Here is a 15,973-nt window from a genome sequence, read left to right as displayed (position 1 = left end):
GATGATCTAAAGAGCTGCATTCCCCAGAGTGATTTTCACCTGAGTGTTGTTTTGACTAACTCCAACTGTTAGGAACAATACACGAACTGTGCCACTAGGGGGCACAAAATACCAAATACAATTGGGAGGAAGATTAAGTGGCAACAAAATTGTGCAAGAATGGTTTATTCACATAATCACCAGGCATATAACAGTTAATAATAAAATACAAAATGCACAACAACAAATCTTTGTGTGATTTGGGCATTTTTGAGCATGAAGGGGTTCATATCTGAAAATGTTACATGTTAATATTAATTTCACATCACCCCTTGTATGAAAAAACATTAAGAGAATGTAGTTTGATGCATTTCATTTATATTCAGCATGCAATATCATACATCTCTATTTCTGTGTGATTTTGGCATGTTCGGGCATGAGGGGGTTAATATCTGAAAATGCCCAAGGGATATCACCAAGCACCCTCTTGTATTTTGAAGAGGTACCCCCAAGCTCCAAGAAACTGCAAAAAAATTATTGCAACCGACAAAACAAGGTTCACCTATGGCTCCCAGACTACTTTGTGGCAGTGGCCGGAAGGCCAGCAAGCAGTGCGTTGCAGTAGTCGAGGCGGGAGATGACTGTTGATTGGACGAGGAGTTGGGTGGCTTCTTTTGTCAGGAAGGGGCGGATCCTTCTGGCGTTGCTCAGGAGGAATCTGCCGGTTCTGGTTGTCACTGCGATGTGAGCAGAGAAGTTCAACTGGTCCTCGAGGACAACACCAAGGTTCTTGGCAGTCGGGGACGCGGTCACAGCTGCATTCTCGACTGATGGAAAGGTCAGTCAGGGGGGTCGAAAAGAAAGATGGCCGACAGGGTCCCTCTCCATGACACTTGGTAGTAGGAGCGGTCATTGAGGTATGATGTCAGCCATGTCAGCGCAGAGCCAGCCACTCCCATTCCTGCGAGGGATGCAAGGAGGATCTGATGGTTAACTGTGTCAAAGGCTGCAGATAGGTCTAGGAGAATCAGGACAGAGGAGTGGCCTTTGGTCGAAAAGAAAGAACATCATATGATGTTCTCAAATCAATGAGTAATTATGTTTAATAATTGTGATCAATATCAATCAAATTAATCGTGATTATGATTTTTGCCATAATCGAGCAGCCCTAGTCGCTATGCATGCAGGTACAACAGGGCGTGTGCCATGTAAACCTGTGATACTGTGCGGCAAAAGTTCCTGTAACATTTCCGTTTTCAGTATGAAGGTGAAGAAGCTGAAAGCAAGACAACTTTTTGAGTGTACTAATGAGCAAATGGGTAGCTAGTTCCTAGTCTACTGATGTTCACTGCCTTAGCTAGGCTATTGTTTGACTGTTACGCTCTAATCAAGATGTCAGTCCCCAGTATTTTTGACATGTGTTTGACATATAAGTGGCCCAGATTTTTTTTTTAGGTAATATAAAATGTTTCTGAGTAAGTAAAATCTAATTTCATGACGGATCAAGTGTAGTGTACATAATACAGCCGGGAACCAGCCAGGGTAATGTTACAGTAGGTAGCAAAGCTTAGCACTTAAAAAAAAAAAATATTAAAGAACAGAAAAATCCCTTTCCAAATGTGACCACTTGTTGTGACGAGGAAGTGATCAAAACTTAGAAGTGAAAGTTGTCAAAAGATGTTATAGTTATTAAGATCTATTCTAAAGCTAGTCATGGTTGTGACAGCATGTTAGTTAACCTTACACATAACATCGCCATGTAGACAAACAGAGCTGCATCATTCCCACAGAATGGAACTTCTGATTGCAAGGATAACGGACACTATGATGGTGGTTTTACTGAGATAATGATGTGTTTTTTCATTCAGAGCTGTAAACCCTACATTTCAATAAAACTACATTTGGATTCAAACAAAAATTCTTTGAGCCTACAAAGTCTATCTAATTTACTGACAATTGACATCCAAAGAGTGTCCCCTGACGACATCATACAGTACATTTAAGTATTGATGCTCTGATTCCCAGCTTAGGGCGACAGTTGTCAGTGTTTATAGATATTGACTGAACCAAGATCATTGTAAATTCTGATTTAGGGTGGATTTTCCCTTTTTTAAAGGACACAAGCATATTATTTCAAATGCACAATATACTTACTGTGTGTGTGTCTGTGTGTGTGTGTGTGTGTGTGTCAGTCCATTCTGTTTAAACCATCAGGATTCACAACACCTAGAATCCATTGCACACATAACAAACGGATGTAATGCATACAAACACCTGTACATCGCTCGTCATGACCGTATTGTGGACATTGTGTCTGATGTGGTACGGAACATATCACCTAGTGCAGCAATGTACAAACATGCCAGAGTGAAACCAGAGTGGTTTGGCCTTACCAACGATGTCTTTGCTAACATACCAAATACACCGGACGTTGTTTTTGTTGACACCAGCCACAGGGAGGTGCTGGTCATAGAAGTAGGCTGTACTGTACCTTTGATCTGTACATAATATAATAATGCAGGACCTGTTCAGAGGTCTTTAATTGGCATGCAATTATCCTCAATGTTTAGCGGTTAGCACACACGGTTAGCACACACACACACCGGAACACACGCATGCATTGTCTTTGTAGGATCGCCGATGCGATTCGTCTCTGCGATTACCCATCCCGTCGTCCTTCCCCCCAAGGGCAGCCGGGAGCAGACAGGCGTCGGCAAGGGCCGCGCCAGGGGACCAATCCAAGTGCTCCTGCCCGTCTTCGTCAAGGACGCCACAGCGTTAGCGATCTGTTGTTGTGCATGTTTTTCCATTGGGTTTATCTTATCGGGGGGGAAACCCTTGCGAGCACGGGGAGAACATGCAAACTCCACACAGAAAGGCCTGGGAGATACCCCACCTGGGTACCTGGCAACGTGGAAACCTGGTCCCCAAGCGGGAATCGAACCCTGGACCTTCTTGCTGTGAGGCGACAGTGTTAACCACTACACCACCGTGCCGCTTGGACCAGGCCTTCCGGGCAGGGACTGAAACTAAAGCCTGCCGCCCGCCAGGGGCGATCAGTTTTTACCTTTGGCGCTTGACACTTAGAGGGCTGCCCGCCGTGTGGCGTGTAATCAATCAGGTTCATAACGATACTCTTATTTTGAAAATCTGTGCGGGTCTCATTTCCGCCCCAAGCGCATCTCCAGTCATAATATCGATGGCTCCGTCAGTTAGCAACAATTAGGTTCGTATGATACTCTTATTTTGAAAAAAAACGTGGCAACGAGTCATATCCGCCCAGCCCTGCAGCGGGATACTATTGGCTAAGGGCTTCTGCTCGCAGTGCTCATGTCAACACAGGCAGTCTGCTCTAGTCTAGACCGGACCTCCATGAGCTACCGTTACTGTTTAAACAATGACCCAGTCAACTATTCACTTTTAGTTTAATACATGACGAGGCATTGTCTAACGGTATCTAGCTGGCTAGCTACTGATATCAACAAATGCTCCAGCAATAGTCGACTCGACTATTAATAATAATACCTCCGTTCCCTCGTTAGCTAGCTCGCGTTAGCTAGCTCACGTTAGATCGATCTGTCCCAGTAAACTAAATTGTCTTAACGTTATCTACCGGGCTAGCAGTAGCTACAGATAGCTCCTGATATCAATGTCTTATAACATTGATTGAATGCGTATTCTAGCTGAGGGCATGTTGAATGTGATTTGACAAATGAACCGTAACGTTATAAATAGGGTCCAGCTGCATCGCCGGAGAATCCTTGCATGCTGAATGTAGGGTCTAGCTGAATATAGGGTCTAGCTGCAGGGCCGGAGAATCCTTGCTGGAGCTGGAGGCTACTCAAGTATACACACAGACAGTGGAGCTGTTTGCAGATAGCAAGCATTTTGACTTATTGTGTGGTGGCGATGTCTCGCAGATAATACAACTACAAGTATGATTATATAATATATATTTTATTTAAAAAAAAATGTTTTATATAAAATGTATATATATATTTTTTTAATCAAAAACATTTTGGCAGGTAAGAAATATGCTTGGCGGGTAGACTCTTCCCATCTACCCGCCACTGGCAGGTGAGTCAAAAAGTTAATTTCGCTCCCTGCTTCCGGGACAAGTATATCAAATACCAACCACTGCTCAGTGTGATGGCTGACCTTGGGTATAGGTGTAGATATAGTGTACTTGTGTTCGGAAGTCTTGGCCATGTATACAAATGCACCATGACCGGTCTGAGAATTGCTGCAATGTCTAAAAGAAAAGCCAAACAAATTGCCAAATATTGCTCTGTCTCAGCTATTATTGGCAGCTTAGCCACATGGAGAAGGAGGTGCTATGTGTACCCTTAAGTGTTCAGTGCTGCTTGGCCCCGATACATTTGATTCCCTGTTTATGTAATATAATTTGTGGAACCAAATAAAGTATTAATGTGTGTGTGTGTGTGTGTGTGTGTGTGTTGTGTGTTGTGTGTGTGTGTCTATTTTTCGGAGCTGCTCCATTGTGAACACGGTGACAGTGGTGCCCATGGTGATTCTCCAGAGATGTTGGCTTATATTATACAGTATATTATATATGGGGAAGAGGTGGCCTAAAGGTTAGAGAAGCGTGTTTGTGACCGGAAGGTCGCCGGTTCAATTCCCCAGATCGGCAGGAACATTATTGGCGGGAAAGTGAATGAATAACGCTCTCCCGTCCCTCAATACCAACCGCTGAAGTGCCCCTGAGCAAGGCACTACTCCAGTGGAGTTGCTGAGTGACCAATAATGTCAGACTGTGGTTGTACTGGGCAGCGCCCAGGTGTGAATGGAACTGTGTGAATGTGAAGCAGGGCGTTTATGAAAAAGAGCATCCTTGCTCAGTAAACTTACACTGGTAAATAAAGGTTAATAAAATATTATGTCTCAGAACCGCATTCATTACCTCATGAAACGCTCTGACCGCGGAATGCTCTGTGCATTGTGGACTGTCACGGCAGCTTCATGAAACCATTGTGAAGAGCTTTCTGTATCGTTGACACGTGCACATAACGAACAGTCTTTGCCATGAAGTCCTGCAGCTCCTTCCTAGTTGCTAGCCTCTTGGTGGCCTTGCTGATCAGTCTCCTTTGCTCAGTCATCCAGCTTGGACAGAGCCTGATATACAGTAGGTAAGGTCCTGGTGGTGTCATACGCCTTCCACTTCCTAAATAATGGTCTTCTTGACTGTGCTCCAAAGGATATTCAAGGCCTTTGATTAAAATCTTTCTATACCCATATGATATATCCAAAAGTGCTTTTCAACATTCACCCATTCACTCACACACTCACACACTGACCTGCTCAAGGACACTTCGACATGCTGACAGGGGGAGCCGGAATTGAACCAGGAACCTCCTAATTACTAGACGACCGCTCTACCTCCTGAGCCACTGTCGCCATGTGTCTTTCCACAGATTGATCCTGGAGTTCCTTGTTGCTCACAGTTGATTGATTGGTTACCCAGCAGTGGAATGCTCAAGGAACAGCTGACTCACTATGGTTGAACACAGGTAGAGGCCAATTATCTTGGTGTGTGATCCAGAAGGTGTGGAGAAGGTGGAGGTTTGATTTATTTCTTAATTTCTTAAAGTCAGGCTGTAAGGCAAGAACAAGTTATATTTATTAAAGCAGTTGTAGAATTTAGAGGAGCGTCTATGAATTTCTAATCAGGCGTGGATGGAATGGATGCGTTCCTTTCTTTTCTGCTTTTCCTTCACTTTAGTTTAATGTTCCATCCTATCATTGGTCTCTTAAGTGTGCATTGATGGAATAGATGCATTCCAACATTTACAACTGGCCTCCGTTCCCCACCCCTCCCTCCCTTTCCTTAACAGTCATTGATTGGTGAAAGGGCTGACAAGGCATCAGCAAAACCGCTGCCAGCCATAAAGTTGGTGAGATAATTGTTGTCAAGGAGATGAGAGAATAGCCTCAATATCCGAGAGGAAACCTGAGCTATATTTGAATTGAGTCAAGCTATTTAATTATACGGGTTCGCCAAAGGCATTCTCTTTGTGAGCGACAAAGGCAAGATTTTCTGCACTCTCCCGATAAAAATACCTTTTAGAAGAGCTGTATTTGAACGTGAGTTTTTGCCTCCACATTGCCTGTGGTGCATTCTTTCCTATTGCTAGGTTTTAGTGAGTTTTTCCTTACCTTCACGTGGCGTATGTCTGGGAGTGTTGCATTCATTAATTAAAAATGTTTTGGACTTCATGGTGTTTTTGATTTGTTCTTGATTTATTGTGATGTTTCTTCTTGACTTGTTTAAAGAAGTCGTGTCCGGCCCATGGGGACATTAACGTGTGTTGTCGGGCCTTACAAATGAATTTGATTTGCCGAATCAAAAAACATTTTGTATGTGTCCCAGAAACCAAAAGCAGACGGTAGAGTGAGTGGGGTCCTCTGTGTGTCTCAACCCTCCAGGCATCTCCTCCTCCTCCTCCCTTCCATCCTGCTTCCACACTCCTCCTCTGACACTGTGGTGCTTGGCCTGGTAAGCTTTTACCAGAGTCCCTTTGGGGAACTGTTGTTGTTTTCTCTACACAATTTCCAACCTGCAACTCAGTCGTTGTTATTCCCACTGCAGAAACTGAGTTTCTGCCCCCCCCCCCCCTCCCCTGCACCCCCCCTGCTCCCTTTTACTCCTGAACAGCCTCCAAATGTCTGCATCATGACTTTGTCTCTCTTATCTCTTTCTTCTGCCATGATTTTGTTTTTGATCATCTCTCCTGTCTCCACTCTGCTTCTCCTCCTTTCAACCTCATTTCCTCCATTCTTTTGATTGTGTGCCAGTGTGTGTGTGTGTGTGTGTGTGTGTGTGTGTGTGTGTGTGTGTGTGTGTGTGTGCCACTGTGTGAGTGTGTGCGCATGTTTATTTCCATTTGTGTGCTGAAATACTGTAGGATGCATTGTTTGTGACTATACTGTAGATGAAGATAAAAGGATTTTCTCTGTGAAGAAAGAGCTCCAACTGCAGTGTTGAGGACAGATTATTGATTTATTAATGGACTTATCACACAGTATCAACTCCTGATAGGCCCTATACAGTACATGCTTTACAAACTAGATCTAGGTATTCAGATTGTGAAAGATATGTATCCATTGCAATCAAAGGAAAAATCCACTCTAAAATCGAATTTCTTTAAATTAAATTAAATTGTGTTATTCCAACTTTATGACCACATCAATCAAGTTTCAAGTTTCTTTAATAGTTGTCATACAGAAGTACAGAATACTTTTATACAAAATGCGTCTTACTGTTACGCTCCAGAGACTGTGCTAGACAAGATAAGTATCAAATAACATAGTATAGCATGTAAATTAGAAGTAGAAAATTAGGTCACAGTGTTCAGTATAGACATATGTACAATGTTCGATGCAGAATAGACGTAACTGAGTTACCATATAATATACAATACTATGCAGTGTACTAATATACAATACTATATAGTGCAAGGCAGAAATGGGATGAGGTACAATTTAGGTACAATTTACAGTAAGGTGTACGAGTTGTAGTGCAAATCCTTTATCAATAAATATAAAGTGTGGGGAGTGGGTGCTACAGTGTGTTTGTTTAAAGTGAGTGTGTGTGCTATGTGCGTTTGATGGTTGTTGTGTAGCGTTCATTGTTCGTTGAGCAGCCTGTTGGCCTGGGGATAGAAGCTTGTGAACATGAACGACATTAACATATTCAAGTATTAAAGTTTAACATATTTTCATAATTGAAAAGTTGGACAGTTTCTGACGTATCTGTAGTGAATTAAAGAAAAAGTGGAGCAAAATGTAACTAAAGTAGTTCTGAAAAAGGAGGGATGGAGATTATTGGGATGTTTGATCACAATGAATGGTAAATAGGCCTTAAGCAAACATTTTCATTTTAATTAAACAAATAACATCTTACTAAAAGCTGTATGGCATTTAAAGGACCTTGTTTCTGCATATGTCAGTGTTGTAGTGACTGTACATAATTCACAAGGAACTCGTTGGGAATAGTAGTTCCCCCCGGACGATTTATAGAGTGGCACTTCCTGCCACCGGCATTCTTATTTACTGTCGACACGACTACGTCGACTTGTTGTTACGCTGATGATTAATAAAGGAATTAGGTTTAACTTCGAGACACCGCCTCCGACTCCTTTCTCTCAGCGCTACACTGGTGACCCCGACATTAGTCTCGAAGAAGTTTCCGAGACGGAGAATACGACAAACATGGCAAACGCTGTTTTTCTCAGACTGCCAGAGTTTTGGGAGCAGTCGGCAGCTGCTTGGTTCGCCCAAACTGAGGCGCAATTCGCCCTACGGGGAATCGTGGATGACGCCGCAAAATACTTCCACGTCGTCTCGAGTCTGAACAACACTACGGCGGCGAGGACGGTAGGCTTCATTACCGCTCCACCGGCCCAGAATAAATATGAGGCGTTTAAGACGCACCTACTCAGGATTTTTGAGTTGTCACAGTCTGAGCGTGCCCGACGCTTGCTGGATATACGTGGCTTGGGAGACAGCAAGCCGTCGGAGCATATGGAGATGATGCTGAACCTACTGGGCGCCGAACAGCCGAACTTTTTATTTAAAGAGCTGTTCCTCAGACACATGCCGCCATGGGTACAGACGGCACTTGCCAATACAAACATTGTGGATCCCCGTGCTCTGGCAGAAGAGGCAGACCGGTTCTACCTGGCCACGCAGCACTTAGCCCCAGAGGTGCTAGCCCCGACACGGGCGCACATGCCCAGAGGGGGAGGGGCGAAGATGGAGAGGGGCGCCGCGGCCGACGGCAATAATGACACAGGCCTGTGTTATTTCCATGCACGCTTCGGCGCGAAAGCAACAAAGTGCCGCCCACCTTGTACTTTTGTCAGGGCGGGAAACGCCAACACCTGCGCCCAGTAGCGGCCGTGAGCGCAGGTACGTCGAACAGGCTACTCTTCATTAAGGACACACTCTCTGGTCGGAAATTCCTCTGCGACACCGGAGCACAGAGGAGCGTCCTACCGGCGACGGTGGAGGACACCGCCGGCGGGGAGGGGGGTCCGCGACTGACGACCGCCAACGGTAACCCGATCCGCACCTACGGCACGAGGACCGTGGAGTTGTGTTTCGGGGGACAGCAGTTCACGTGGGAGTTTGTCACGGCCGACATCTCGTTCCCACTACTCGGGGCAGATTTCCTCTGCGCACATGGGCTCCTCGTGGACGTGAGGCACGGCCGCCTGGTAGACGCCCAGACATACGCTTCCTTGACATGTGTGCGCAATGAAGTGGTATACAGCGGGCTGGCCAGCTCGCTCGCAGAAGGTGACGTGTACCAACGCCTACTGCGGGAGTTTCCCTGGCTTGACACAGCCTACGTTCTCGGCCGCGACCACCAAACACAGGGTCGAGCATCACATAGAGACTCAAGGAGCTCCCGTGTACGCTAGGGCCCGCCGGCTCAACCCTGACAGACTAGCAGTCGCTAGGTCAGAGTTCGCCAACATGGAGAAGTTGGGGATTATCCGACGCTCGGACAGCCCCTGGGCCTCGCCGCTGCACATCGTGCCCAAAGCGGACGGGGGATGGAGACCGTGCGGTGACTACAGACGCCTCAACGATGCTACCACGCCAGACCGCTACCCGGTCCCCCACATCCAGGACTTCTCAGGGCACCTGGCGGGTAAGCTGTTCTTTTCGAAAGTAGACCTGGTACGCGGTTACCACCAAGTGCCGGTACACCCCTTGGATGTCCCGAAGACGGCGGTGGTAACACCCTTCGGTCTATTTGAGTTCCTACGGATGCCGTTCGGACTTAAGAACGCGGCACAGTCTTTCCAGAGGCTAATGGACTCGACGCTCAGAGACATGCCGTTTATTTTTGTCTACCTGGACGACATCCTCGTCGCCAGCTCCTCGCCCGAAGAGCACCTGGCGCACCTCCGATGCCTCTTTACGAGGCTGGGCCAACACGGCCTAATCATCAACCCGGCTAAGTGCCAGTTCGGGTTGACCTCCATACAGTTCCTCGGACACCTCATCGACAGGAGGGGGGCCGCCCCCCTCCCGTCGAAAGTGGAAGCCGTTTCCGCTTTCCCACGACCCCCGACGGCCCGAGCACTCAGAGAATTTCTCGGGATGGTGACATTTTATCACCGGTTCATCCCCCGGGCGGCCCACACCATGCGGCCGCTTTACGAGGCGCTGAAGGACAAGTCCCCCAACCAGCCTGTCGACTGGACGGCCGAGAGGACGACAGCCTTCGCGGCCACCAAGGCGGCCCTGGCGGATGCAGCCATGTTGGCTCACCCGTCACCGGGGGCCCCGGTCGCCATTACCACCGACGCGTCAGACTACGCGGTGGGCGCAGTGCATGAACAATACGTGGACGGCGCCTGGCAACCGCTGGCGTTTTTCAGCCGTCAACTGACCCCCAGGGAGCGCAAGTACAGCGCATTTGACAGAGAGCTCCTAGGTCTCTGGTTGGCGGTGCGCCATTTTCGTTTCATGCTGGAGGGCCGGGAGTTTACGGCCTTCGTCGACCACAAACCACTCACGTTCTCCATGTCCAAGGTGGCTGAACCGTGGTCCGCGCGACAACAGCGCCAACTCTCGTACATTTCTGAGTACACAACAGACATACGGCATATCGCCGGGAAAGCCAACGTGGTCGCAGACTGCCTATCCAGGGTCGTCATCGGAGCTGTGCAACTGGGCCTCGACTACGTCGCCATGGGCTCGGAACAGGCCTCCGACCACGACATCCAGGCCCTCAGGACAGCGGATACCAGTCTGCGCCTCAGAGACGTCGCGATTGGCGGCTCGGGCGCATCCCTGCTCTGTGACCTCTCCACCGGGCAACCCCGGCCGCTGGTCCCTATAGGCTGGCGCAGGCGGGCTTTCGAGGCTGTGCACGACCTGTCTCACCCCGGTAGGAAGCCTTCGAGCAGGTTGGTGTCACAGAAATTTGTGTGGCGAGGGCTCAAGAAAGACGTGATGGCCTGGGTCGACGCATGTGTGTCCTGCCAACGGGCTAAAGTGCACCGACATACCAAGGCCCCGCTTGTGACATTCGTAGTTCCCGAGAGGAGATTCGACCACGTCAATGTTGACCTCGTGGGCCCGCTTCCTTCCTCTCACGGGTTTACCTACCTGTTCACTATGGTGGACAGGACCACCCGATGGCCGGAAGCCGTTCCCCTCGCCTCAACGTCTTCTTCCGACGTGGCCCGCGCCTTTATCAGCACGTGGATCGCACGTTTTCGGGACCCCGTCCGACCTCTCCTCCGACCGGGGCTCGCAGTTCACCTCAGAGCTCTGGAACGCGGTCGCCAGCGGCCTGGGGGTTAAACTGCACCGTACAACCGCGTACCACCCGCAGGCCAACGGGCTATGCGAACGTTTCCACCGGTCCATGAAGGCGGCGCTGCGCGCAGGCCTGACGGACGGCAACTGGGTGGATAAGCTGCCGTGGGTCATGCTCGGACTTAGGAGCGCCCCCAAGGAAGACCTGCAGTCCTCGTCCGCGGAACTGTTATACGGCCAGACATTGCGCGTCCCGGGGGATTTCATTCCGGACGCGACAACCCCTTGGTCCGCGGCCAGCCAGCGTTCCACCCTGCGAGAAGCAGCTCAGACCTTCGCCCCGATTCCCACGTCGCAGCATGGTACCCCTGTTTCCCGGGTGCCGCGCAGCCTGCACACGGCGGAGTACGTTTTTGTTCGCCACGACGCGCACCGTGGGCCCCTACGCCCCCCTTACGATGGCCCGTTTAGGGTCCTGCGACACGGTGATAAGGACCTCATGGTCGACATGGGCGGTAGGACGGAGACCGTGTCAATAGACAGGATCAAGCCCGCTCACGTAGACGTTTCCCAACCTTTGGAGTTGGCCCTTCCCCCCCGCAGGGGTCGTCCGCCGTTGCCCCGGGTGCCACCGCCCACAGAGCCACCGGCAGCCTCGCCGATGCCAGCGCCCCCGGGTGTCGGAGAGGGTACGGGCGCGTGCGACACTTTCCCCTCTCCGCCCCCGGTTTTCCGCGCTCGCCGAGGCCGTTCCGTGCCCCCGGGTGTCGTGGACGGCGCGGGCACTTATGCCACTCCGCCCTCCCCGCCCCCGGTTTTCCGCACACGCAGAGGCCGGGCAATTGTTCCCCCACGCCGGGGGGATTTTGACTATGGGTGAATTCTGGGGGGGCTTGTGTAGTGACTGTACATAATTCACAAGGAACTCGTTGGGAATAGTAGTTCCCCCCGGACGATTTATAGAGTGGCACTTCCTGCCACCGGCATTCTTATTTACTGTCGACACGACTACGTCGACTTGTTGTTATGCTGATGATTAATAAAGGAATTAGGTTTAACTTCGAGACACCGCCTCCGACTCCTTTCTCTCAGCGCTACAGTGTATTCGTTACAGTACATGCGTATCAGTAGGCCCACTCTCTTGGGGGTGAACCACAGCAATGCCTGATGGCGCAGTCATGGGCCAGAAAAAGGAGGTCATAGATAATTATATCAATGAGTCTGTGGCGGCAGGACTCATTCGTCCTCATTGTCCCCCGTGGCAGCGGGTTTCTTCTTCATGGATAAGAAGGACGGTTCACTACGCCCCTGCATCGACTACAGCGGGTTAAACGGCATAACCGCCAAAAATAACATGACATGCTGAATAGATTTGTGTTTGTGTATTTGGATGATATTTTAATGTTCTCCTGTTCCCCCCAGGAGCATGTGCAACATGTTAAGCTGGTCCTTCAGAGCCTGATGGAGAACAGACTCTATGTGAAGGCTGAGAAATGCACCTTTCATTCCCCCTCTGAGTTTCCTAGGTTTCATTGTGGAGAAGGGACAACTCATGACCGAGCCGGCCAAGGTTCAAGGAGTAACGGAGTGACCTACCCCGCACAACAGGAAACAACTACAGAGGTTTCTGGGTTTTGCACATTTTTATAGCAAAGTAGCAGCCCCTCTCACAACTCACTTCAGTGAAACTGCCTTTTCTGTGGTCTCCTTCAGCCGTAGCGGTCTTTGCTAAACTGAAGAGGCTGTTTTCTTCTGCACCTGTGCTCTCTCACCCCGATCCAGAGGCCCAGTTCGTGGTCGAGGTGGACGCCTCAGACTCAGGGGTGGGGGTGGTCCTTTCCCAGCGCTCCTCCGCTGACCAGAAGATCCACCCGTGTGTGCTCTTCTCTCGCCGCCTCTCCCAGCGGAGAAGAACTATGATGTGAACTTCTGGCGGTGGTGCTGGCTCTCCAGGAATGGAGACATTGGTTGGACGGTGCTAGCCATCTATTTGTGGTTTGGACTGAAAAACGTGTCATATCTCCGTTCTTCCCGATAGGCACGGTGGTGTAGTGGTTAACACTGTCGCCTCACAGCAAGAAGGTCCAGGGTTCGATTCCCGCTTGGGGACCAGGTTTCCATGATGCCAGGTACCCAGGTGGGGTATCTCCCAGGCCTTTCTGTGTGGAGTTTGCATGTTCCCCCCGTGCTCGCAAGGGTTTCCCCCCCCGATAAGATAAACCCAATGGAAAAACGTGCACAACAACAGATCGCTAACGCTGTGGTGTCCTTGACGAAGACGGGCAGGAGCACTTGGATCCCCGGGGCTCACGTTGACGCCCTATCTGCTCCCGGCTGCCCATGGGGGGAAGGACGACGGGATGGGTCATGTGCAGAGACTCAATCGCATCGGCGACTGAGGAAAAGACAATGCATGTGTGTGTGTGTGTGTGTATCCCGGTGTGTGTGTGCCGCTCCAATTGCATGTCCAGTTCGTTGCATGCCGAATAATGACCCCCTAAAGAGGTCCTGCATTATTATTATTAGGCTGAATGCACGCCAGGCACGGTGGGCTCTGTTCCTGGGGCGTTTCAACTACACCCTCACATACCGACCAGGATCCAGGAATGTGAAGCCTGATGCACTTTCATGCCAGTTTGCCTCTTCTGGAGAAGCGTCGGGGGAGGAGACTATCCTGCCCTCCTCATGTGTGGTTGGAGCAGCGAGGTGGGAGATCGAAAGGTTGGTGCAGGAGGCCCATGAGGGTCGTCCTGTTCCAGAGGGTTGTCCTGCAGACCAGTTGTTTGTACCGGCTGCCGTCAGATCTCCAGTGCTCCAGTGGGGACATGCATCAGGATATCATCCCCAAACGAACAGACGGAGCGGGACAACCAGGACTTAGGAGTGGCTTTGCGCTGTGTTGCCTTTCGCCATCCAGCATCCTGGTCCACCCACTTGCCATGGGTGGAATACGCTCATAACTCCCTGGTCTGCTCCGTCACAGGTATGTCTCCATTTATGACCTCTAACAGTTTCCCAGCCCAGGAGACGGGGTGGCAGTTCCCTCAGTGCAGGAGCACCTTTGACGTGGTCGCCGAGTTTGGCGTGAGGTTCGGGAAGCCCTCACCCGCACTGCCGCCCGGAACCAGAGGCTAGCCGATCGTCACCACACCCCTGCTCCCAATTATCAGCCAGGCCAGAAGGTCTGGTTGTCCTCCCGTGACCTGCCGCTTCAAACGGAATCACGGAAGTTGACCCCCAAGTACATTGGTCCTTATGAAGTGGATCAGTGTGGTGAGATTGAAGTTGCCCCCCGCCCTTGAATGTACATCCAGTGTTCCATGTCTCTCGCCTAAAATCTGTGTCCTCCAGCCCTTTGTGCACTCCGGCCGAGCCCCCTCTACCGCCCCGGGTCGTCGTCGGTCATCCGGCATTCACCGTCCGACGCCTGCTGGACGTTCGGCGGCAGGGGCAGGGCTACCAATACCTGGTGGACTGGGAGCGGTATGGTCCTGAGGAGCGATCTTGGGTTTCTTGTCCCCTCATTTAGATCCTGCCCTTATCAGTGACTTTCATGCCCAGTACCCTGATAGGCCAGGAGGCGTCCGTTGAGGGAAGGGGTACTGTGATGATTGTAGTTTTGTTCCTTTGTGTTTTATTGTATAGTGTGTAGTGTGTGTGTTTATTTCCCCCGGCTTCCCCCTCCCTTCTCTATTAGCTCCTCTCCTACAGCATGACAGGGGGCGTGGCTGACCAGGTGGCACACCGGCTTTCACTCATCTCATCCAAACTCCCAGACAATAAAACCCTGGTTTGATCTCCACTCCAGTGCCAGATAATTCCATCTCGTCGGTAGAGTACCCAGTGCTGAACCCAGTGTGAACCTTCCGTAATTTTGGGGAACTTTTGTGCTCCGTTGGTTTTTGTACGTTTTTATTATTATTTTTTACTCGTCATGGTTTTCTCTTTTTCCCCGTGTAGATTTGGTGTGCCACTCTGGATTCACGTGAGGATTCATGTGTGGACGGATATCCAGCGGTTGGCCGGCGATCCAGCCTGCCCTTTTTCCCCCGCCACTGTGTTTTGTGTTTTTGGACAATTATTTTGCGGTTAATAAAACCCTTGATTTACTTTTTACCCAGCGTGTCCGTCTCTGCTTTGGGGTCCAACTTTTTAACAGTAACACTGTTGCATGCCTTGGTGCTGGTGCCTAGTCCGTGACTGTGTCATCAAGCTTAGTATTTGGGTTACTCAATAGAGCCTCCCTCCAAGATACAAAAAGCACTGATAAGTGTGAAAGTGTGTAAATAATTATAAGCATGTCTTACTATAACAAATACATAGAGATATGGTTTAAATTCGGCAAAATGGTCCTTTAAGCTTTATTAAATGTACTACATTGAAGACTGAGAGGAAGGGTGTATCTGTAACCCTTATAACACGTGACAAAGGCTATGAGATGGATTCTGAGCCATGATGTCGCAAGTACAATTAATTGATTTATTTGTTTGATTTTATTTAGCACACAGAAAACAAACAACAAAATCAATATAGACAGTTTCAGTGGAATTGTGTTGCTAGGGAACAGCTTGGACTGCAGTTGATCTTCTGTAATATGTATAATATCAACACAGACAGAAAATCAAATGCAGTAGAATTTTTTTTTGTTTGTTTCTGTTGTCAAGTTGAAATCATCTGTAAAACAGTTGGTTGTGCA

General features: G+C 49.4%; 1 protein-coding gene across 1 annotated transcript in view; it reads left to right on the top strand.

Annotated features, from left to right (window-relative positions):
- Positions 1-6,456: 6,456 nt before the first annotated feature.
- The window catches only part of plppr2b (phospholipid phosphatase related 2b), a 218,146-nt gene continuing 208,629 nt past the window's right edge, over positions 6,457-15,973 (top strand). Inside the window, exon 1 of the mRNA XM_084318674.1 lies at positions 6,457-6,493. The gene's annotated coding sequence lies outside the window, so the exon portion shown is untranslated. The remainder of the gene's footprint in view (positions 6,494-15,973) is intronic.

The sequence above is a fragment of the Notolepis coatsorum genome (assembly GCF_963971535.1).
Source record: "Notolepis coatsorum genome assembly, chromosome: 7".
Lineage (NCBI taxonomy): Eukaryota > Metazoa > Chordata > Actinopteri > Aulopiformes > Paralepididae > Notolepis > Notolepis coatsorum.
This window is presented reverse-complemented; position numbering and strand designations above follow the sequence as displayed.